Below are 24,035 nucleotides of genomic sequence, written 5' to 3'. Positions count from 1 at the left end.
CCTGCAGGAAGAATAGGAAAAGGAGTGCAGCAAAGGTCAGACAGATGCTGGTGGTAGGGGGACTCTATTGTTAGGACAGACAGAGTCATCTGTCGCCGAGACCGTGAATGCCGAACAGTATGTCGTCTTCCGGGTGCTCGTGTTCGGCATATTGCGGATTGGATTGACAGATTGCTGGGTGGGCCTGGGGAAGACCCGGCGGTCATGGAACACATTGGCACCAATGACAGTCAGGGGGAGATGGAAGGTCCTTAAAAATTATTTTAGGTAACTAGGAGAGAAGCTCAAGTCCAGGACCTCCAAGGTAGTGTTTTCAGAAATACTACCAGTGCCAAGAGCGTCACCATAGAGACAACGGGAGCTTAGGGAGTTAAATAAGTGGCTCAGAAAGTGGTGCAGGATGGAAGGGTTTGGGTTCATGGAGAACTGGGCCGACTTTTCTGTCGGTTACAGGCTCTACAGGCTGCACCTTAATGGGGAGGGTGCAACTACCCTGGGGGTAAAAATGGTTAGATGGCTGGAGGAGCTTTTAAACTAGGATCTGGGGGGAGGGTGGGGGGGTCATACTAATAAATGGGTAGATAGTGGAGATAGAGAGTGGGATATAGGAGGGGACAGTGGTGATCTAGTAGGGGCTGGGTTAGTGAGGAAAGTAGGGAGAAGACTGGGCAGAACTATACACCGATAAAAAAATTGAACTGCTGGTAACAAGAACCTGTTACATACAAACCTCAACCAAGGTAACCCAAAAATCCCAGATATTCACTTTATAGGTAATAGTAATTTAAAATGTATTTTCACAAATGCCAGAAGTCTAGCTAGTAAAAATGGGGGAGCTGGAGGCTATGGTAATAGAAGAACACATAGATGTAGTTGGTGTGGCTGAGACATGGTTGGATTCTTCGCATGACTGGGCTGTAAATATTGAGGGTTTACTTTATTTAGGAAAGACAGGGTCAATAGAAAAGGTGGTGGGTGAGGATGTGGAAACCTTATGGGTGGAAGTTCAAAGGGATATAAACACTGAAAAAATGATACTTGGTGTAATCTATATACCCCATAACATCACAGAGGAGATAGAAACGCAACTGTATAACCAAATAGAACGGGCTCGTACAGTGGTCATAATAGGAGATTTTAACTTCCCAGCTATTGACTGGGGTCATGATTCTGCCTCAACCGCAAAGGGGAGAAAATTCCTCAACTTGCTGCAGGTCCACTTTATAGGCCAGTTTGTAGAAGCTCCCACTAGGGGCAATGCTCTGTTAGATCTGGTCATTTCTAATGATGCAGAGCTTGTTGGAAATGTTACTGTTCGAGAAACGCTAGGTAATAGTGACCACAATATAATTATATTTCCCCTAAACCATAAGAAGCTAATTTTTTTAACAGGCTAATTTCCCTGAGTTGAGGGCAGCATTTCAGAGACTGGGAGCGGCTACTGTCAGATAATACTGAGGATAAAAATGTATTCCTTTTAGGTAACAAGTATAAACGGCTATAATTAAACCCCCCATGGCTTACAACTACTGTAAAAAGGGCAATAAAAGACAAAAAAGGGGCATTTAAAAAAATAGGGGTCAGCAGTAGCGTTTGAAGATTATAAAGGGCTTAATAAAATCTGTAAAAAGGAGATAAAATTAGCAAAAATACAAAACGAACAGCAGGTGGCAAAAGAGAGCAAAACAAATCCCCAAAAATTATTTAAATATATAAATGCTAAAAAACCAAGGTCCGAGCAGGTAGGTCCCCTAAATAATGGTAAAGGGGGGTAGTCACTGAAGATAAGGAAAAGGCAGAGTTACTAAATGTTTTTTTTAGCTCTGTATATACAAAAGAAGAGAAAGGAGCTGATATCTTTGGTGCTGGGGCTGTTAGTACATCCAGTAATATACTCAATTGGCTAACTGTAAATATGGTCCAAGAGAAGTTAAATAAGGTAAATGTGAACAAGGCTCCAGTCCAGATGGATTACAACCAAGAGTGTTTAAAGAGCTCAGTTCAGTCATTGCTGTGCCCCAGTTTATAATTTTTAAAGATTCTCTAGGTACTGGTATAGTGCCAAGTGATTGGCGCAAGGCAAATGTGGTGCCCATATTCGAAAAAGGATCTAAGTCCTTCACAGGTAATTATAGACCAGTTAGTTTAACTTCTGTTGTGGGAAAAATGTTTGAAGGACTCTTAAGGGACTATATACAGGAGTATGTGACTGTAAATAATATTATAAGTGATGACCAACATGGGTTTACCAAGGACAGAAGTTGTCAGACTAACCTGATTTGTTTTTATGAAGAGGTGAGTAGTAGCCTGGACAGAGGGGCGGCTGTGGATGTAGTGTTTCTGCATTTTGCAAATGCTTTTGATATTGTCCCTCATAGACGTTTAATAGGTAAAGTAAGGTCTATAGGCTTAGCAAGTATAGTTTGTAATTGGATTGAAAACTGGCTGAAGGACCGTGTCCAGAGAGTTGTGGTCAATGATTCCTATTCAGAATGGTCCCAGGTTATAAGTGGTGTACCCTAAAGTTCATTGCTGGGCTCTCTATTATTTAATTTATTTATTAATGATATCGAGGACAGGATTAATAGCACCATTTCTATTTTTGCAGATGACACCAAGCTATGTAGTACTATGCAGTTTATGGAAGATGTCTATAAACTACAAGCTGACTTGAACAGTTTGAGTGATTGGGCATCAACTTGGCAAATGAGGTTCAATGTGGATAAATGTAAAGTTGTGCATTTTGGTAGTAATAATCTCTGTGCTAGTCCTAGGTGATGTAACACTAGGAGAGTCACTTATAGAGAAGGATTTGGGTGTCCTTGTAGATGGTAGATTAAATAACAGCATACAATGTCAATCAGCTGCTTCTAAGGCCACCAGGATATTGTCCTGCATTAAACGAGGCATGGACTGGCGGGGCAGGGATGTAATATTACCTACAAAGCATTGGTGCGGCCTCATCTGGAATATGCAGTGCAGTTCTGGGCAACAGTCCATAGAAAGAACACACTGCAGCTGGAAATAGTAGAGGAGAGCGACTAAACTGATAAGGGGACTGGAGGGTCTTGGTTATGAAGAAAGATTAAAAGAATTGAATTTATTTAGTCTTGAGAAGAGACGTCTAAGGGGGACATGATTAACCTATACAAATATATAAATGGGCCATACAAAAAATACGGTGAAAGAGAAATGTAAAATGCCCTCAAAAGACAAGGGGGCACCGCCTCCGACTGGAGAAGAAAAAGTTCAGTCTCCAGAAGCGTCAAACCTTCTTTAGGCTACTTTCACACTAGCGTTTGGGTGTCCGCTTGTGAGCTCCGTTTGAAGGCTCTCACAAGCGGCCCCAAACGGATCCGTCCAGTCCTAATGCATTCTGAGTGGAGGCGGATCCGCTCAGAATGCATCAGTCTGGCAGTGTTTGTCCTCCGCTCCGCTCAGCAGACGGACACCTGAACGCTGCTTGCAGCGTTCGGGTGTCCGCCTGGCCGTGCGGAGGCAAACGGATCCGTCCAGACTTACAATGGAAGTCAATGGGGACGGATCCGTTTGAAGTTGACACAGTATGGCTCAATTTTCAAACGGATCCGTCCCCCATTGACTTTCAATGTAAAGTCAAAACGGATCCGTTTGCATTATTCATGGTAATGCAAACGGATCCGTTCTGAACGGATCTAAGCGTTTGCATTGTAGGAGCGGATCCGTCTGTGCAGATACCAGACGGACCTGCTCTGAACGCAAGTGTGAAAGTAGCCTTACTGTAAGAACTGTGAATCTGTGGAATAGACTTCCTCAGGAAGTGGTCACAGCAGGAACAGTGGACAGTTTTAAAAAGGGTTTAGATGAATTCTTAAAAGTAAACCTCATTATTGCTTATGAAAACGTGTAGAAATCTGAGTCTCACTTCCTTCTGGGATTTGTGTCCCCACCTATCCCTTGGTTGAACTTGATGGACTTATGTAATTTTTTTATTTTTTTTTTACTTTCAAGTTTTTTTGATTTTCCAACACAAGTATAGAGAATATAGCAGGTAATAAATATGCCACTTCTATAAGACAATATCAATAATAGCATATGTAAATTACATGCATGACATATCGTATTTTTACATAGTCAATACAATAACATAATAATACAGTCAAATCCAGAACTTGTGATCCTTCTATGAGATATAGTGTATGGTGTTTCAATATCTTAAAATCCAGGTGTGAGGAGTAGTATAATCTAAATATAGCAATAAGACGCCATTATATAGCTGTTCATCCACCGCTCTCTCCCACTATTAATACTATGACATCAATCACTACAAAGCCAATGAAGGAATTTTAGCTGCAAACGAGGAAGAGTTCCATATTTCTCATCTTTTGAGAGTTTGTAAGCGGTCATTGTAAGAGCTTGCGCATATATATGGGGGAAGCGACGACATACCCGGTGCCATTATCCGCATCGTACATGTCATGTACCGCCACGTCCGGCGTTCAGCTGGAGACAGTGCGCAGGCGCCAAGTCGCATGAAGATCATGATGTGGCTTCCTCAAATGACGTAATCTGAGCATGCGCGCAAGTGTGGAAAGGCTTCGTCGGCCATCTTGGAAGAGGTACAGATACCCTCATATGGAGGAGAACACAGATACCGAACCGCATCGGCGGTGCAATATAATGTATTGTCCTCACATATGGTGACGAGAGTATAAACAAGACAAAAAGCACTTAGTCAGCCATCATAAAAAAGAAAGAAAAAGAATAAGCAAATTACCTCAATAGTGTGTGTGCGCATAGCCTAGTGATAGACAGGACAGCGCAACACGGAATTAGTGCCGTGTACCCATGGGGGACAGAGGGAGGAGTGCAGCTAAGAAAAGCTACACTTAACCTCACAGATGGACCAAATGAAGTAATGCATGCCGCGGGAAACGCAGCGGACATACCGCATAAAGGCCACTATTCCCCAATGGGGACACATATAGTATAGGACACACAGTAGGAGGTATAATGTAACAGGCATAACTTAAAAAGTGTAAATGAAATAAAAAACCATCACTGAATGGGGGCATGTTGGCAAATACGGTAAACAACGGGTACGTCTCACTTCTCCGACCCGCAGCATCATTCTTGTCTGTGAAGATAAAAACAAAGAGTAAAGAAATGGCTTAATAGTGTTCATAGTACACTATGTAGCACCAGAAGAAAGACAAATATCGCATAAATGACAATGTAGGGCAAACTACTCCTCTAAGCATATATCCCCGGATTGTAATCCACATTGAGCCCATTGGGTCTCAAACTATTGAGAGTGTAGATCCAAAAGAGCTCTCTTTTTCTAAGGATCAACACCCTGTTGCCCCCACGTCTTGGCATGGGTACATGGTCAATGGCCCAACATTTAAGATCTTTTTCGGAGTGTTGAAGCTCCGTAAAATGTTTGGCAACAGGGAGGTCCTTTCTTTTTTTGCGTATAGACAATCTATGATTGTTCAACCGCGTTTTGAGATCCGTCGACGTTTCACCCACATATAATAATTTGCACGGACAAATCAAGACATAGATGACGTAATTGGAATTACAGGTAAGGTGAAATCGAATCGGATATGCAACTCCAGTCATAGGATGAACAAAAGTGCTGCCCTTGCCCATATACTTGCAGTCAATACAACAAAGACAGGGGAAACTACCCTTGCCATGTACAGTTAGAGAGGTTTGAACAGACTTGGACCTAGGTCCAATATCTGCTCTGACAAGTTGATCACGCAAGTTTCTGGACCTGCAGTAAGAAAAAAGGGGAGGGGATCTAAATTCTAAGATCTCACTGTGACAGCCACCCAAGATCCCCCAATGTCGCTTAATAATGCGGTTGATTTCCTCACTCTGTTCCGTGTACTTGGAGATAAAGGGAATCCGAGAAATAGATCTATCGGACGCCCCCCCTCTCCAAAGTACTGGTCCTATCTATGCTACGAACCTTGTGTTTGTGGGAATCAAGAAGTCGGGTGGGATACCCTCATTTTTGGAATTTCCTGGCCATGTTATCCAAAGCCAGGTCAACCTGTTCAGGTTCAGAAACTATGCGTTTAACCCTAAGGAATTGGGAAAAGGGTAGATACTTAAGCATGCTACGTGGATGACCACTATTAAAGCAAAGGAGAGTGTTTTTATCCGTGGGCTTGGTGTATAGCTGTGTATGCAACTTGCCCTGATTGTAGATGACTGTGGTATCTAAAAACTGTAACGCAGTATCAGAATGGACCAAGGTGAATTGGAGGTCCTTGTTTACGCTGTTGAGGAACAGATGAAACTCATCAAGTTGGGCAACACTACCCGTCCATATGAGGAAGATGTCGTCGATGTATCACCACCACCGCAGCAAATGGCTGCGGTGGTGTGACACATGGACGACATCTTCCTCAAAGCACCTCATAAAGATGTTTGCGTAGGTGGGTGCTACATTCGATCCCATTGCCACGCCCCTTTTTTGTTGAAAAAACGTGTCCTGGAACAGGAAATAATTATGTCTTAAAATGATCTGTAGTAAATCAATGATGAACTGTCTAGCAGCCATGGAGTAGGTTGAGGAACCCAGCATGCGTTCAATGGCACCTATACCTAGATCATGATCAATCGTGGTATATAAAGAGGTGACATCAAAGGATGCCAAACGGACCTCATGGACATCAGCAAAATCAATCTTATCCAACTTGCACAGGAAGTCAGTCGTATCTTGTATATACGACTCAGCCCCTGTAGCAAAGTCATGTAAAACCTTATCCAGGAAGATGACGATGCAACTAAAGATGGAGTCCGACCCGGATACAATGGGGCGTCCGGGCGGATCCTTAAGCGACTTGTGCACTTTAGGAAGTATATACAGAACCGGCGTGACCGGATGATCTACAGTGAGAAAAGTGCACAAGTCATCATCGATAGTGCCTGCCAGCATGGCATCCGCCAAACATTCCCTGATAAGTTTAGCTATCCCAAATTTGGGGTCATTGTGAAGGACAGAGTAAACATCTCCGTCATCCAACTGACGTTGAATCTCACTCACGTATTTGCTGGTGTCCATGACGACCACCGCGCCGCCCTTATCCGCTGGTTTGATAGTCAGAGAAGGGTCCTGTCTTAATTGGTCAAGTGCCTCAATTTCCAACTTAGAGAGATTAGGGTGTTTGAAAACATAGTTACTACATCTCAACTTATATGCAGATATGTCAGATTTAACAGCAGTGATAAATGCATCAACAGAGGCCTCATTCACAATGGGAGAAAAATGGCTCTTCATGGACAGATTGAGGCGTCTCAGGGAGAACTCGCTAGCCTGAGGCGCCGCGATCTGTGCCCTAGTGTTGAACCACACTTTCAATTTAATTCTACGAAAAAATGCAGACAAATCTGTATCTAGATCAAACCAGTTAGAGGAAGACATGGGACAAAAAGAAAGTCCTCTATTAAGAACATTCACTTGAGCTGGAGTGAGCATCTTACTGGACAAATTGATGACGGTCACTTCCTCTTGTTCATCTGTAATTTGTTTGTCTGAGCTCTGGTTTTGTTGTTCCTGGATACGGTTGGTTCTGTGGTGTTTGCGACCCCCTCTCCTGGTCCGACCTCGTCTTTTCTTTGAGGGTCCACATTGTTCCCTAAAAAAAGGGGAGATGGAGTAGAAGTAGCTGGTGTATTTCTTTTCCACATGGGTGAATAAAACACAACTATCTTTTACTTGGAGTGCTGTCCGTTTTTATATACACTGCGTGCAGAATTATTAGGCAAATGAGTATTTTGACCACATCATCCTCTTTATGCATGTTGTCTTACTCCAAGCTGTATAGGCTCGAAAGCCTACTACCAATTAAGCATATTAGGTGATGTGCATCTCTGTAATGAGAAGGGGTGTGGTCTAATGACATCAACACCCTATATTAGGTGTGCATAATTATTAGGCAACTTCCTTTCCTTTGGCAAAATTGGTCAAAAGAAGCACTTGACAGGCTCAGAAAAGTCAAAAATAGTGAGATATCTTGCAGAGGGATGCAGCACTCTTAAAATTGCAAAGCTTCTGAAGCGTGATCATCGAACAATCAAGCGTTTCATTCAAAATAGTCAACAGGGTCGCAAGAAGCGTGTGGAAAAACCAAGGCGCAAAATAACTGCCCATGAACTGAGAAAAGTCAAGCGTGCAGCTGCCAAGATGCCACTTGCCACCAGTTTGGCCATATTTCAGAGCTGCAACATCACTGGAGTGCCCAAAAGCACAAGGTGTGCAATACTCAGAGACATGGCCAAGGTAAGAAAGGCTGAAAGACGACCACCACTGAACAAGACACACAAGCTGAAACGTCAAGACTGGGCCAAGAAATATCTCAAGACTGATTTTTCTAAGGTTTTATGGACTGATAAAATGAGAGTGAGTCTTGATGGGCCAGATGGATGGGCCCGTGGCTGGATTGGTAAAGGGCAGAGAGCTCCAGTCCGACTCAGTCGCCAGCAAGGTGGAGGTGGAGTACTGGTTTGGGCTGGTATCATCAAAGATGAGCTTGTGGGGCCTTTTCGGGTTGAGGATGGAGTCAAGCTCAACTCCCAGTCCTACTGCCAGTTTCTGGAAGACACCTTCTTCAAGCAGTGGTACAGGAAGAAGTCTGCATCCTTCAAGAAAAACATGATTTTCATGCAGGACAATGCTCCATCACACGCGTCCAAGTACTCCACAGCGTGGCTGGCAAGAAAGGGTATAAAAGAAGAAAATCTAATGACATGGCCTCCTTGTTCACCTGATCTGAACCCCATTGAGAACCTGTGGTCCATCATCAAATGTGAGATTTACAAGGAGGGAAAATAGTACACCTCTCTGAACAGTGTCTGGGAGGCTGTGGTTGCTGCTGCACGCAATGTTGATGGTGAACAGATCAAAACACTGACAGAATCCATGGATGGCAGGCTTTTGAGTGTCCTTGCAAAGAAAGGTGGCTATATTGGTCACTGATTTGTTTTTGTTTTGTTTTTGAATGTCAGAAATGTATATTTGTGAATGTTGAGATGTTATATTGGTTTCACTGGTAAAAATAAATAATTGAAATGGGTATATATTTGTTTTTTGTTAAGTTGCCTAATAATTATGCACAGTAATAGTCACCTGCACACACAGATATCCCCCTAAAATAGCTAAAACTAAAACTACTTCCAAAAATATTCAGCTTTGATATTAATGAGTTTTTTGGGTTCATTGAGAACATGGTTGTTGTTCAATAATAAAATTAATCCTCAAAAATACAACTTGCCTAATAATTCTGCACTCCCTGTATATATATATATATATATATATATATATATATATATATATAATTTATTCATGCTGCATATATTGATTTACTAGAGAGATCACATCAGTTAGCTTAGGTGTAATCTGCATTTTTCAGGAGGTCGCCATAAGTTTCCTTGCAGCTTATAAGAAAAGGGTTGAGGGGAATCAGGAAATTTGATATTGTTGAGAGAAGGTTAACAACCCTCTCCCAAAATAGAAGAATAATAGGGCATGACCACCACATATGGAATAAACTTCCCTTTTCTCCACAAGTCCTCCAGCAGTTTGAGCTATAGTTACGATCCATGTGGGCTATACGGGCTGGAGTTAAATACCATCTAAGCTGTATTTTCCTATTTTGTTCTATGTGGTTAATACACTTGGCATTGACTATTGTCCAGTGGAAAGCATCCCTCCATTCCTCAACCGTTCAAGAGTGCCCCAACTCTTCTTTCCACTTTTCCATAAAGCTTAGCTTTGTTTCTAAAATAGGGCCAATTGATTGGTATGCAGTCGAGAGTCCTTTCCCTTGACCCTCCCGACTGATAAAATACCTACTGAAAGGGGTACTCCTAGACAACCGACCAAGGGAAGGTCTCGCCCTGTGCAGCATATGTCTAACTTGGAGGTATTTGTAAAAACAAGAGTTAGGGATGCCGTAAGTTTGGTGTAATGTCTCAAATGGTTTTATGTTAGAACCATCGTACAACTGTTCCAGACACAAAATACCTGCCCTCTCCCATTTATCTAACGAGAGATCTGGAATGCCATACGTGAGTGCAACCAGTGGGATCTCAGATCTCGTAGGAGAGAAAAGCTTCCCTTTCTCTATACAGTGGCACCAGGTCCATGCTGCAGCACGCATAGTTAAGAGAGAGTGAAAGTTTAGGCATCTCTAAAGAGTGGGCAGCAAGAAAGCCTGGGAGAGATCTCTTTTTAGTATAAGTGGATTCTAACTCGTGCCATCTCTGCTGTGAGGAAGGCGCCCACCACTCTTTTGTTTGTTCAATAAGGTTCACTTTATAATAACGAGCAAGGTCTGGAGTCTGTTGCCATAGTAGTGTGTTTGGATGAATCTGAGCAAGCCAGAGCTTTTCAACTTCTACCCATTTCGTGTATGCCTGTTCAAATGCCCAAAATGGGATGACACGTAGATGAGAAGCCCAGTAATAGTGCATGATATTGGGGACCGATTGGCCACAAACATGACCTTGCGGGGGATGCAGTAGCATTTACCTTGCCATATAAAACAAAAAATGGCTTGTTGGAGAAGGCGTAGTTCTGACATAGGGATCCGCACTGGGAGGGTCTCAAAGTAGTAGAGCAATTTTGGAAGGAGAGACCTCTTGACTGCTGCTATGCGGCCTAACAGAGATATGTACAGGAGTTTCCATTTAGCGAGGAGGGACTTAAGCTCTCGAAAGAGGGGAGGGAAGTTACTGGAATACAGGGAGGCGTACGTAGGGGTAATATACACCCCCAGGTACTTTAGCGCGGCATCCGACCAACGGTAAGGGAATTTACTTCGTAGCAGTGCTAGGTCACGGGTGGGTATAGAAACAGGCAGGGCCTCTGTCTTAGAAGTATTAACCTTATATCCTGAAAGGGCACCGTATTGTGATAAGGCATTTTGTAAGTTAGGAAGTGTGATATGGGGATTGGTCAGGGTAAGGAGGAAAAGGGAAATCTTAAATTATTTGCCCCATACTTTAAGTCCCTGGATGTCAGGGTTCAGCCGTATGTGTGCTGCCAGGGGTTCTATACATAGTGCAAAGATAAGTGGTGAGAGTGGGCAACACTGACGCATTCCATTAGAAATATTAAACGGAGTGGAGGAGCAGAAAGGCAGCTTGATAACTGCCGAGGGGGCAGAGTAGAGGCTGAAAATGGCTTGTAAAAAGGGTCCTGTGATACCATAAGTTCGAAGGGTTTCGAATAAGAAGGACCAGTCGAGCCGGTCGAAGGCCTTCTCTGCGTCAAGACTTAAAACTACAGCGAGTGTTATCTCCACCTTTACGGTAAGGGGCAAACCCCACCTGATTTTTATGAACCAGGGTGGGGAGCCACACATTCAAGCGATCGGCGAGAATGTGAGTAAAGATTTTAAGATCTGTGTTAAGAAGGGCGATCGGTCTATAGTTGGCACAATCCTGAGGATCTTTACCTGTTTTGTGGATGACAGCATGGACGACGGGATTGGGGAACCTAGTAAAAACGAGTTAAGTAAGACCAGGAGGCGAGGGGAGAGTTCTGATTGAAACGTTTTGTAGTACAAGTCTGTGAAACCATCAGGTCCTGGGGGGAGAGTTTTAATCGCGTCCTCTAGTTCCTCAGCTGATATGGGGCTGTTCAGGGAGGCAGCCGCCTCCGGTGAGAGCCTGGGCAATATACAAGAGGATAAGTAATCCTGTATGTGGGGTAGCGGTGGAGTGTGCGGGTGTTTGCTGGCGAGGTTATATAATTTAGAGTAATAATCACGAAAGCATCAGGCTATTGCTTCGGGCTGGTATTGGGGGCAGCCAGTTGTGTCTTTCATGTATGTTTGGAGGCAGAGTCCCGTAGCTGACGGGCCAAAATGGTGTGGGCTTGGAGTAGAGCAGCATGCGTTCCACATTATGTATGGAGGCATCCTTCAGTTTTGCACGGGCCTCCACTAACTCCCTGAGGAGAGAGAGGCTTGGCTTAAGGCTCAATCGGGATTGTAGCGAGTTAATTTGAGCCGTGACCTCCCAAACCCGAAGTGTTCTCTGTTTTTTAAGTTGCGAGGCCAGTGCAATACACTGGCCTCTAACTACTGCCTTATGGGCTTCCCAAAGCACGGCCTGGGACGAGACCAAGCCGGTGTTTTCGCTGAAGAACGTTCGTATGTACCCCTCAATGTCCGCACGGGTGGATGGAGATTTCAGTAGGGAGTCATTTAGGCACCAGTGACAGGTGCGCTGTCTTACAGGCTGGGAGGAAATGGTGAGGGTGACGGGTGCGTGATCTGACCAGGAGATAAGTCCCATGGAAACATCACACATCATCTTTAAGGTCAGAGCGTTGCCAAATAAAAAAAAACTATCCGGGTGTGTAATTTATTGGGCAGCGGGGGGATAGAAGGCGAACATTCGACTCAAGGGGTTATCCACTATCCAGAGGTCGTAAAGGGCAAAACGCTGAATCGTGCTGTGAAAATTCCTAGCCTGGCGACACTGGGTTGAGGGTGGGGAGGTAGAGAGGAGGGACAATTGATCAGCATTCTCGGAGAAAAGCATATTAAAATCTCCACCCATGATCCATGCCGCTGGAGGCAGATCTTGAAGTTTATATAGTACTCGACGCAGAAACGGAAGCTGGGAGCATACACATTACAGAGCACCATTGGGTGACCTTGGTAAATCCCTTCTAAAATGATATAGCGGCCCGCAGGGTCTATGTGAGAGGAGGATACTGAGATGGAGTAAGAGGCCGACAGCAATATAGCAACACCTGCCTTTCGACGACTGTGATTAGCTAGGAAAGCATGGGGGTAGTGGTGCTTGGCAAAACTAAAAGATCCTGTCTGGTCGAAGTGGGTCTCTTGGAGAAATGTCACGTCTACCCTTAGGTTTCGGAGCTCCCGGAGCACCAAGCGCCTTTTGGCATTGGAGCCCAGCCCCTTAATATTCAAGGTGACACACCTAACTATTAGGGTAAAGTAGAGTAACAAGGTGTCTTACCAGTTGCGATGGTAGTATCAGTAGAGCAGGGGGGTGATCACTCCGGGGGAGGGGGGGAGGCTTCTTCCAGGTTACTCTCTGTGGGGTAAGAGAAGAGGAAACAGGACGAAACGAGAGAAAGACATTGAGGGGGAGGAGAGGAGAAAAAAAGGGTATAAAACGATAAGGGATAGGAAAAGACGTAGACCACAAGATTTCACAAAGACAAACCAATAACTCTGTTAGTCTGTTCACTTCACGGATAAAGTCTGAAAAGGGTCCGATCCCGCTGGGCCAACCGCCAGCAGGACGGACTTACTGAATCCTGCTGTCTGGGGACTGAACCAGTCACTTCCCGAGAGGGGGGGGGGGGGTAACCTGAGCAAGACCAATAAGTCAAGAACAGTAAGAAGAAAAGAAAACAATCTTGGTCAATAGAAACATAGAAACATAGAATGTGTCGGCAGATAAGAACCATTTGGCCCATCTAGTCTGCCCAATATACTGAATACTATGGATAGCCCCCGGCCCTATCTTATATGAAGGATGGCCTTATGCCTATCCCATGCATGCTTAAACCCCTTCACTGTATTTGCAGCTACCACTTCTGCAGGAAGGCTATTCCATGCATCCACTACAACGCCACCATTATAACTTTCTAGGACATGAGCGGGCGGTAACAGTGGAGTCCCCAAAAGAAAGGCTATGGAGAGTGTCCGGAATTCTACATCACTTTAAGGCTACTTTCACACTAGCGTTCAGAGAGGATCCGTCTGGTGTCTGCACAGACGAATCCTCTCCTATAATGCAGACGTTTGGATCCGTTCAGAACGGATCAGTCTGCATTATAGTTTAGAAAAAATTCTAAGTGTGAAAGTACAGTCGTGGCCAAAAGTTTTGAGAATTACATAAATATTGGAAATTGGAAAAGTTGCTGCTTAAGTTTTTATAATAGCAATTTGCATATACTCCAGAATGTTATGAAGAGTGATCAGATGAATTGCATAGTCCTTCTTTGCCATGAAAATTAACTTAATCCCAAAAAAACCTTTCCACTGCATTTCATTGCTGTCATTAAAGGACCTGCTGAGATAATTTCAGTAATCATCTTGTTAACTCAGGTGAGAATGTTGACGAGCACAAGGCTGGAGATCATTATGTCAGGCTGATTGGGTTAAAATGGCAGACTTGACATGTTAAAAGGAGGGTGATGCTCGAAATCATTGTTCTTCCATTGTTAACCATGGTGACCTGCAAAGAAACACGTGCAGCCATCATTGCGTTGCATGAAAATGGCTTCACAGGCAAGGATATTGTGGCTACTAAGATTGCACCTCAATCAACAATTTATAGGATCATCAAGAACTTCAAGGAAACAGGTTCAATTCTTGTTAAGAAGGCTTCAGGGCGTCCAAGAAAGCCCAGCAAGTGCCAGGATCGTCTCCTAAAGAGGATTCAGCTGCGGGATCGGAGTGCCACCAGTGCAGAGCTTGCTCAGGAATGGCAGCAGGCAGGTGTGAGCGCATCTGCACGCACAGTGAGGCGAAGACTTTTGGAAGATGGCCTGGTGTCAAGAAGGGCAGCAAAGAAGCCACTTCTCTCCAAAAAAAACATCAGGGACAGATTGATCTTCTGCAGAAAGTATGGTGAATGGACTGCTGAGGACTGGGGAAAAGTCATATTCTCCGATGAAGCCACTTTCCGATTGTTTGGGGCATCTGGAAAAAGGCTTGTCCGGAGAAGAAAAGGTGAGTGCTACCATCAGTCCTGTGTCATGCCAACAGTAAAGCATCCTGAGACCATTCATGTGTGGGGTTGCTTCTCATCCAAGGGAGTGGGCTCACTCACAATTTTGCCCAAAAACACAGCCATGAATAAAGAATGGTACCAAAACACCCTCCAACAGCAACTTCTTCCAACAATCCAACAACAGTTTGGTGAAGAACAATGCATTTTCCAGCACGATGGAGCACCGTGCCATAAGGCAAAAGTGATAACTAAGTGGCTCGGGGACCAAAACGTTGACATTTTAGGTCCATGGCCTGGAAACTCCCCAGATCTTAATCCCATTGAGAACTTGTGGTCAATCCTCAAGAGGCGGGTGGACAAACAAAAACCCACTAATTCTGACAAACTCCAAGAAGTGATTATGAAAGAATGGGTTGCTATCAGTCAGGAATTGGCCCAGAAGTTGATTGAGAGCATGCCCAGTCGAATTGCAGAGGTCCTGAAAAAGAAGGGCCAACACTGCAAATACTGACTCTTTGCATAAATGTCATGTAATTGTCGATAAAAGCCTTTGAAACGTATGAAGTGCATGTAATTATATTTCACTACATCACAGAAACAACTGAAACAAAGATCTAAAAGCAGTTTAGCAGCAAACTTTGTGAAAACTAATATTTGTGTCATTCTCAAAACTTTTGGCCACGACTGTAGTTCAGACGGATCCGTCCAGACTTTACATTGAAAGTCAATGGGGGACGGATCAGTTTGAAAATTGAGCCATATTGTGTCAACTTCAAACGGATCCGTCCCCATTGACGTACATTGTAAGTCTGGACGGATCCGTTTGCCTCCGCGCGGCCAGGCAGACACCTGAACGCTGAGCGGAGGCTGAACGCTGCCAGACTGATACATTCTGAGCGGATCCGCATCCACTCAGAATGCATTGGGGCAGTACTGATGCGTTCGGGTCCCTTGTGAGACCCTTCAAACGGAGCTCACAAGCGGAGCCCCGAACGCTAGTCTGAAACTAGCCTAATACTGCACTTTGTCTATGCAATTTCCATGTATGAACTATACATTTTTTTTTCTCAGTACAAACATTCCCACCAGTGATCAGACTAAATTGGTTTTCTTTAGTTATCTAGGTCCATGTTCACCAGCAGGTGTCAGCAATGTGTTTACCAGGGACCTAGTGTCAGTTTAGCATTTCTAGACTGGAATAGTTTATTCCAGTTTAGTCCCCCCCCCTCTCTGAGCAGAGTGGGCTCGCCCATGTCCTGCCTCATGGGGAGAGAAGAAAGTTAGTTAGTGTGCCAGCCAGCCCTGCTTGGGGAAGGCTGATCTAGGTTACCAGGAAGCTGGGACCATTATGTACATGGGGCTTTTTATAATACTGTGTGCACTGTGGTGGCATTTTATATACTGGGGGCATTATAGGGAGCAATATATATAATGATGGCACTACAGAGCAGGAATATTTATACTAGCAGCACTAAGGCCCCTTTCACACGAGCGAATATTCCGCGCGGATGCGATGCTGGAGGTGAACGCATTGCACCCGCACTGAATACAGAATGCATAGTAAAACAGCACTGGAGGGGTTAAAAAAAAATAAAAAATCATTTAACTCACCTTAATCCACTTGCTCGCGTAGCCGGCATCTCCGTCTGTCTTTTTTTTACTGTATAGGACCTGTGGTGAGCATTAACTATAGTTCAAGGACCTGGGATGACGTCACTCCGGTCATCACATGGTACGTCACATGATCTTTTACCATGGTGATTCACCATGGTAAAAGATCATGTGACGTACCATGTGATGACCGGAGTGACGTCATCCCAGGTCCTTGAACTATAGTTAATGCTCACCACAGGTCCTATACAGTAAAAAAAAGACAGACGGAGATGCCGGCTACGCGAGCAAGTGGATTAAGGTGAGTTAAATGATTTTATTTTATTTTTTTACCCCTCCAGCGCTGTTTTACTATGCATTCTGTATTCAGAATGCTATTATTTTCCCTTATAACCATGTTATAAGGGAAAATAATACTATTTACAGAACACCGATCCCAAGCCGAAGTTCGGGTACCAAACACGCACGATTTTTCTCACGCGAGTGCAAAACGCATTACAATGTTTTGCACTCGCGCGGAAAAATCGCGGGTGTTCCCGCAACGCACCCGCACATTTTCCCGCAACGCCCGTGTGAAAGAGGCCTAAGGGAACTATTATTTATTCTAGGGGCACTAAAAGGGACATTATTTATACTGGGGACACTCCAAGGGACATTGATATATACTAAGGGCCATGCAGGGGGATGGGGTTTTAAAAAGAAAAAAAAAGCCAAAGAAATTTGGATATTTTAACAGCCGTTAAAAACTGATGAAAAATGGATCACAAACTGATGTTTATGCACAAAATGGATGCGCACACGGACACAAACTGGTCAAGCAAAACTGACAGCTGTGTAAATGAGGCCTGTAAATATTCCTCTCTGTATTTTTTAGGCGTATTTTCACCCAAGTAGGCGTATAAAACAAGACGCTGGGTGGCTCGCTGGCAATAACTTTTTTTATTTTTCGGGGTGCCGGCTATATAATTCTGCTGCCGGCACCTGCCTCCTGTATTAAAGGTTAAAGAGGACCTTTCATGGGTCCAAACATTGTAAACTGCCGTAACTATCAGGATATGTAGAGTGGCGCCCAGGGATCTCACTGCACTTACTATTGTTCCTGGGCGCTGCTCCGTTCACCCACTGTGGCCCCCGGTATATTTTCCCGCTCTGTATGCTAATTGCTAGTATCAAAGCAATGAGGAGGAGACTGCCCTTTTTCTCAATGGGCGTTCCTTCTCCCTAGCTGTAGCGCTGTCCAATCAAAGCGCAGAGAAAAAAATAAATAAAAATTACCTTCTCCCTAGCTGTGACGCTCTGCTCTTTGATTGGACAGTGCTACAGCCAAGGAGAAGGAACGCCCATTGAGAAAAAGGGCAGTCTCCTCCCCATTCCTCCGATGCTAGCAATTAGCATACAGAGCTGGAGAATATACCGGGGGCCACAGCGGGTGAATAGAGCGGCACCCAGGAATAATAGTAAGTGCAGTGGCGCCACTCTACATATCCTGATAGTTATCATTGGTTGTGCAGTGCACCCGCCCCTCCTCCTCCTTCCGTCTCTCTCCTCTTATCGGCAGCAGCGGCGGCACAGGGGGGGAGGGAAAGAGTGACTCCACCCCTGTGCTGCAGAGGGAACATGAGCACACTGACAGCAGCGCGCTCATGTTCTCTGATGCTAAGCTGTGCAGTAGGGCAGCCTAGTATCGATAAATGTCAAATACCGGTATCGTATTGATTGGGTATCGATATTTTGATACCCGCAACAACCCTGGATCGTAATGTCATTATTATCTCTGTTATGGCTTCAGCTGTAGACAGTGCTATAATAATAAATAAAAATTCCTTAGTTAAATGGGGTAGTCTCTCTCTACATGATAAATGGCATTTGCTGAAGTAAGTTAATACAAGGCACTTACTAATGTATTGTGAGTGTCCTTATTGTCTCCTTTGCTGGCTTGATTCATTTTTCAATCACATTATACATTTGTAGTGTCCATGGTTATGACCAACCTGAAATCCAGCAGCGGTGGCTGTACTTGCATGCTATAGGAAAAAGTACTGCGCTCTCTGGTGGATGGGACCGAAGGAGTGTTCACACAGCAGCACTTTTTCCTACAGTGTGCAAGCGCGGCCACCACTGCTGGATTTCAGGGTGGTCGTAACCACGGAAACGAGCAGTCTATATAACGAGATGGAAAAATAAATCAAGCTAGGAAAGAAGGCAATATGGACAGTCTCAGTACACTAGTTAAGTGCCTTGTATTAACTTTCCCTACATGATAAATGGCATTTGGGGAAGTGAGACAACCCCTTTTAAGTAGTAAAACCATTTTAGGTTTTGCTTATGACCGTATATTTTTTATATTTTATTTTATTTTTTCACCTGAGTGGTGCTTTTTTCCGATATTGTTGTTGCCTAAACAGTAAATTCTGAAGTAAGAGTTACAATGCCTTATTCTACTATTATACTGTATGCATCCAAACAATCATATCTCTGAATATTTCTGTCTTTTTATTCCTAACATAGGCGGAGTCTCTGTTTTGTAAAGTCTTCATCAACAAGCATGGACAAGGGAAGACAGACTACTAAACACTGGATCAAAACTTTTTTTTTTCTTCATACATTTTGTATTCCAAACATACTTAACAAGTACAATTGTTAGGCCTCTTTCACACGAGCATTGCAGGTGAAGTGCGGGAAAAGATGCGGGTGCGTTGCAGAAAATGCACAATTTTTCCCCGCGAGTGCAAAGCGTTTTAATGCGTTTTCCACGCACGTGAGAAAAATTGGCATGTTTGGTACACAGACCCGAACCCGGACTTCTTTACAGAAGTTCGGGTTTGGGTTAGTTGTTCTGTGGATTTTATTATTTTCCCTTTTAACATGGTTATAAGGAAAATAATAGCATTCTTAATACAGAATGTTAAGTATATTAGAGATGCAGGGGTTAAAATAAAAATAATAAAACTCGCCTCACCCACTTGTTCGCACTGCCCGGCTCCTCCTTTCTTAGTCTTTGATGACCTGGGAGGAAAAGGACCTTTAATGATGTCACTGTGCTCATCACATGGTCCATCACATGATCCATCACCATGGTGATGGATCATGTGATGAGTGCAGTGCCGTCATCAAAGGTCATTTTCCTCCCAGGTCATCAAAGAAGAAGAAGAAAGAAGATGTGACGGGCAGTGCGAACAAGTGGATGAGGTGAGTTTTATTTCATTTTTTTATTATTTGTTTTTTAACCCCCTCTATCCCTAATTTACTTAGCATTCTGTATTAAGAATGCTATTATTTTCCCTTATAACCATGTTATAAGGGAAAATAATAAAGATCGGGTCCCCATCCCGATCGTCTCCTAGCAACTATGCATGAAAATCGCACCGCATCCGCACTTGCTTGCGATTTTCACGCAGCTCCATTCACTTCTATGGGGCCTGTGTTGCGTAAAAAACGCACAATTTAGAGCATGCTGCGATTTTCACACAACACACAAGTGATGCACATTCCCTTACAAAATGAATGGGTCCAGATTCAGTGTGGGTGCAATGCGTTCACCTCACGCATTGCACCCGCGCGGAAAACTCGCCCGTGTGAAAGGGGCCTTAGGATTACAATTTAGTCTAAAGAGATGGTCCAGGATTTCACTATTAATGGCCTGTCCTCAAGATAGGCCATCAATATCTGATGAGCAGGAGGCAGACACCTTGCACTATCGTCTGTCAGCTGTTTCAGGAAACTACACAGCTCTGCCCATTGTGTAGTGAACCAAACTGATTACTGCAGCACTGTTATTCGCTTCAGCAGTAACCAGCCCTATCCTCTATGCTACTGAAGAACAGCTGATTTGCAGTTGTGTGACCACTGACGATCTGATATTGATGGACCATCAATAGTAAAGTCTTGGCCAACCTATTCAAAGTTCATGGCTAATCCTCATTTTATGAATTTACTTTTAAAACGTAACAATGTGAACAATTAGTAATGAATTGATAATTGTCTGTACCTAGCACTTTTTACTGTTTTGCTTATAATCAGTATTTTTTATAGTTTGTTTTTCTGAAGAATACACTTTTTATGTTTTTAAAGCATATGTTTGAATTTTCAAATAATTAAAACAAGATTTCCCAATGGTTTTCATTGTGCTTTTCTTCTAAATAAACTGTCTGTATTCAAAATGCTTTCCTGTCACAATTCTTTGAACCAAAGTTAGTGTGTGAGAAAGTAATGCAATTGATAGTTAAAGATGAAACTAATTGTTGATCTCAGAAGTTATAAAGGCTCCTCCTAACCATATACTTAGGGTACTTTCACACTAATGTTATTCTTTTCCGGTATTGAAATCCGGTAAAGGGTCTCAATACCGTTTTTTGTCCCAATGCATTTTGAATGGAAAGAAATCTGTTCAGTATGCATCAGGATGTGTTCCATCCCTTGTACGGTATTTGACCGGACAAAATAGTGCAGCTTGCTGCGGTATTTCTTCCAGACAAAATTCCGGAACACTACCGCACTTGCCGGATCCGGCATTAATTTCCATTGAAATATATTAATGCCGGATCCGGTACCAAGTGTTCCATAAATTACCGCATCCGGTTTTCCAGTCTGCGCATGCGCAGTTCTTTCTAGCTTTGAAAAAAATAAATTACGGATCCGTTATTCCGGATGATACCGGAAAGACTGATCCGGTATTTCAATGAATAAGCCTAACTGACCCGTATCCGGAAAAAAAAGATATCCGTTTGCATACGTATTTCCGGATCCAGCAGGCAGTTCCGGCAACGGAACTGCCTACCAGACTCTAACAACGCTAGTGTGAAAGTACCCTTATAGGGGGAAAATGTGAGGCTTGTAAGTCACAGGAGTGTGACTTGGCTCAATGCCCAGTTTATCAGTAGACATGAGCAATAGAGTATTATATAATCCAAATATGGACATCCTGTTTTTGCCCAAACAGCTTGACTATGGGAGCCAAGTAAACTTTTTCATATTAACTCTTACACGCACCACGACATTCAGTTGCGTAATTATGTAGTGTAAGGAATATGAAGCAGGCTCACACACTGAGCGCACTCCAGACATGGCGGGTGCTGGCTGTGTAATATGTGATTGTGAATGATAACCAGGTGTGGTTCCAAACACAAAACAAATGCAGATCTTTCCCTTATCTCTATGTAGCCTCCACTCCTGGTTTTGGCTCACAATCACTGATGAAAATAGTCTCATGATTGTGAACCAAAACCAGGATTGGAGCCGCCGCAGTTATTAGGTATAATGGGAATATCTGCACCTGTTGTGTTTAGAGCTGCAGCTGATTTTGGCTCTCAATCGCTGATGCAAAACACTGACTTGTGAATGAGGCATTAGGCCTAATTGTCTGAAAAGCCTTGCACAAGACTCTAAAGCAGTGTCAGATTCCCATATACCGCAGTAGTATAAAAATAATTAAAAAAAATAATAAACACAACAGATATCGCTGTGTCGGAAAATGTTATTTAAATATGAAAATATTTTTTCTGTGCAGTCTATACAGCGCAACTGAGGGGAAAAAAATAAAAGCTTGCAATTTACCGTTTTTTAGTCACCTTTCTTCTCCCCAAAAAAATTTAAAATAATGTGATTAGAAAGTCGTACCCTAAAATTGTACCATTGAAAACTACAGTTCATCCCACAAAAAACAAGCCCTCATAGCTCTGTAGACAGAAATATTTTTGAAAAGTTTTGGCTGTCAGAATATAGCAAAACCTTTTTTTTCTTTTCAAAAGCTTTTGGGGGTCAATTATTTAACAGAAACACACCTATATTAGGCATATTTCTGGCACAGATTGCGGCGCAAAGGTCCTTTGCACTGCAAACTGCAACTTTTTACCACTGACGCCAGGTCTACAAAAGTAGGCGGGGAAGGGGACTGGTCGGCAGGCCTGTCACATTTACCGTTTTCTCTTTTAGGCGTAGAAAGTGGTCTAAATGTAAGACCGCTAGGAAACTGTCTTACATTAGAAGCGGCGGTGGATCTGCTGAAGTTAGGTTGAAGCCAGTGCTTCTACAACTGCGGCAGATACAACACCAGCTAAAACGCCAATCTTAATAAATGTGCCCCTTTGTTTTTAAAAGTAGTAAAACATAATAAAAACTACGGTATATAAATTTGGCATTGCCATAACTGTACTCGCCCGCTGAATAAAGTTATCATCTAATTTTTAGCACACAGTGAACGTTGTAAAAACAGAACCCAAACATACCTTGGCAGAATTGCTATTTTTTTCTGATTTCACTGCACAGATAATTTTTTCCCCATTTTCCAATACAAGCTACGGTGATGTATGATATTAAAAATACAACTTGTTCTGCAAAAAGCAAATCCCTTTACAGCTATGTGAACAGAAAATGATAGCTTTTGGAAGTAGAAAATGAAAAAGTAGGCTTGAAAGGATTAAGGCTTCTTTCACACGGGTGTTCTGGATTTGCTCCGGATGCGTCGCATGTGCATTGCGGGAAAACCGTGCGAGTAGGCACGCAATTGCAGTCAGTTTTGACTGCGATTGCGTTCCGATGTTAAGATTTTTCCGCGCGAGTGCAATGTATTTTGCACGTGCGTGAAAAAAAACTGAATGTGGTACCCAGACCTGAACCCGGACTTCTTCACTGAAGTTCGGGTTTGGGTTAGGGTGTTCTATTCATTTTATTATTTTCCCTTATAACATAGTTATAAACGAAAATAATAGCATTCTTAATACAGAATGCTTACTAAAATGTGGATTGAGGGGTTAAAAAAATAATAATAATTAACTCACCTTATCCAATTGATCGCGCAGCTGACATCGTCTTCTTGCTTCTTCTTTCAGGACCTGCAAAAGGACCTTTGATGACGTAATAGCGCTCACCTCGTGGTGAGTGCGGTGAAGTCAGCGCAGGTCTTGCTGAATGAAGATATGGGGCTTGCGTTGTGTGAAAAACGCTGAATATATAACATGCTGTGATTTTCACGCAATGCACAAGTGATGAGTGAAAATCACCCGCTCATCTGAACAGCCCCATTGAAGTGAATGGGTCCAGATTCAGTGCAGGTGCAATGCGTTCACTTCACGCATTGCACCCGTGCGGAATTCTCGCCCGTGTGAAAGGGGCCGAACTCCTTCTAATATGCTTCTAAGTAAATTGTATATCTGGGTACCTCAGACGTTTCTAGAATGGTGTGTCTGTGTTCTTGTCTCAGCTGGCTGCATAATTCAATACAATAATTAGAATCGCTGGGATGAGATGTTACGGTGGAGTTGTTGCGCAATCTAAATTCTATATGTGGCTCCTTGTGTAAATTCTTGTGATCATTTCCTCCACATTTCACCCTGTTTGTGCAGTTGCAGTATGACCATTTACGTTGCACAATGGATGGCGATGGTGGATACCTACAGATGCAGCCGTGCTAAACTTGATGGTTAACGCATAAGTAAAGAATTGCAAGAAAAAGATGACTAACTTTTCAATGGCTTTTGTCACGGGATAACCAAGATAACAATGATCAAATCTGATAACTTTGGAATGCTTTTATTTATCTAACAAATTTTGAGACTATTTTCTCGTGACACGTCATACTTCATGTTAGGGATTAATTTGAGTCTATATATTTACCTTTATTTATAAAACAAGTAAGAAGTAAATCGCCGGGACTAGGTTGCATACACCCCCATATCCTAAGAGAACTAAGTAATGTCATAGACAGA

The 24,035-nt window shown here is 43.2% G+C and overlaps 1 protein-coding gene across 1 annotated transcript in view; it reads left to right on the top strand.

The window, feature by feature from the left end:
• TBCCD1 (TBCC domain containing 1) overlaps nt 1–18,957 on the top strand; it is a 139,999-nt gene extending 121,042 nt beyond the window's left edge. The window contains exon 7 of the mRNA XM_040432835.1: nt 18,841–18,957. The gene's annotated coding sequence lies outside the window, so the exon portion shown is untranslated. The remainder of the gene's footprint in view (nt 1–18,840) is intronic.
• Nucleotides 18,958–24,035: the final 5,078 nt, after the last annotated feature.

The sequence above is a fragment of the Bufo bufo genome, chromosome 5 (genome assembly GCF_905171765.1).
Source record: "Bufo bufo chromosome 5, aBufBuf1.1, whole genome shotgun sequence".
NCBI lineage: Eukaryota > Metazoa > Chordata > Amphibia > Anura > Bufonidae > Bufo > Bufo bufo.
The sequence above is the reverse complement of the archived record's forward strand: the minus strand, read 5'-3'. Positions and strand labels throughout refer to the sequence as shown.